This window comes from Asterias rubens, chromosome 11 (assembly GCF_902459465.1).
Source record: "Asterias rubens chromosome 11, eAstRub1.3, whole genome shotgun sequence".
NCBI classification, from domain to species: domain Eukaryota; kingdom Metazoa; phylum Echinodermata; class Asteroidea; order Forcipulatida; family Asteriidae; genus Asterias; species Asterias rubens.
Window position 1 is genome coordinate 1,910,720 of NC_047072.1, and position 1,237 is coordinate 1,911,956.

The 1,237-nt window shown below is 41.4% G+C and overlaps 1 non-coding gene across 1 annotated transcript; it reads right to left on the reverse strand.

The window, feature by feature from the left end:
* Positions 1 to 793: 793 nt before the first annotated feature.
* On the reverse strand, positions 794 to 866 carry Trnas-aga. Its single transcript has one exon. It is a non-coding gene; the product is annotated as a tRNA-Ser (tRNA).
* Positions 867 to 1,237: the final 371 nt, after the last annotated feature.

The following is a 1,237-nucleotide window of genomic DNA, read 5'->3' on the forward strand; positions in this document are numbered from 1 at the left end:
CCCCCCCCCCCACGCACACACATCCAATCTAGTTTACAACTGTTTAAAAACTAGATTATTGCTCCATAGTTCCAATCACTACGGACGAGAAATGCGTTTTTAAACAGTTCCACTTTAAAGATCAACTTTGCAAACACCTGTGCGATCATACGTAAGTAGGACCAGCAATCATCTTCAAAATCAGTAGCCTCTTCGAGATCACGGAAAGATGCATCTTATAGAGATGTTTGCAGAGATGAGGGCCATTTCCATATGAAATCCAAGACCGTGCTCTCCTCGACAAGAACTGACAACAAGCACCTTGCTATATCAAGAAGTGCAATCTTAAACCCATCATTCGGCTGTAATAGAAGGCAAATATTTCCCATCCAAAAGGGAAAAAACAAAACGTGGGTTTTTATGCTGTCTGAAAAGTGGTTGTTTTTTGTGAGAGCTACACTGGATCTCGTCTGATCGCTGTCTATTTCGCTACCTGGACTTATTTAATTACAGAGGTCAGTGTATATTCGGAGTCCGTTTTAAATGTCATTATGAAGCAATCGATTGCTCCAGCGTCAAAGATAAGAATTTTGAAAGGATGAAATATTCTCCCCCTGTAGCTGTTATAACACGTAGGCAACGGAGGCCATGACCTCTGTTGCCCAGGGCTCGAAATCATAAAGCTTTTATAAAAGTAGCTAAGCATAACAACATTGTTATTATTAATTTTTTGGTTTTTACCCATACACCGATGTGTGTTAGCACTGTATACTCAGTACTTTCCCGAGTCCTGTGAAAAAATATCACAGGCATGTTACTCGGGTGGGATTCGAACCCACGACCCTTGCAATTCTAGAGCAGTGTCTTACCAACTAGACTACCGAGGATGCCCGGCAGCTAGAGGCAGTTCGAATCCTATGTTTTGGCAGCGGGTACCGCAACGATATAATAGATGTTAAATTTGCATCGGGGATAAAGAATATTAATTTTGGTTTTTACCCATACACCGATGTGTGTTAGCACTGTATACTCAGTACTTTCCCGAGTCCTGTGAAAAATTATCACAGGCATGTTACTCGGGTGGGATTCGAACCCACGACCCTTGCAATTCTAGAACAGTGTCTTACAGTGCTATGGATCAATATCATTATCGATGAGTTGGATTGATGGATCAAGGATTTAATTGGGATGGATATATTGCAGGTGCATCGAAGAAGTCAAAATTGACCTAGGGGAATCATTGGCCGTCAATTATTCA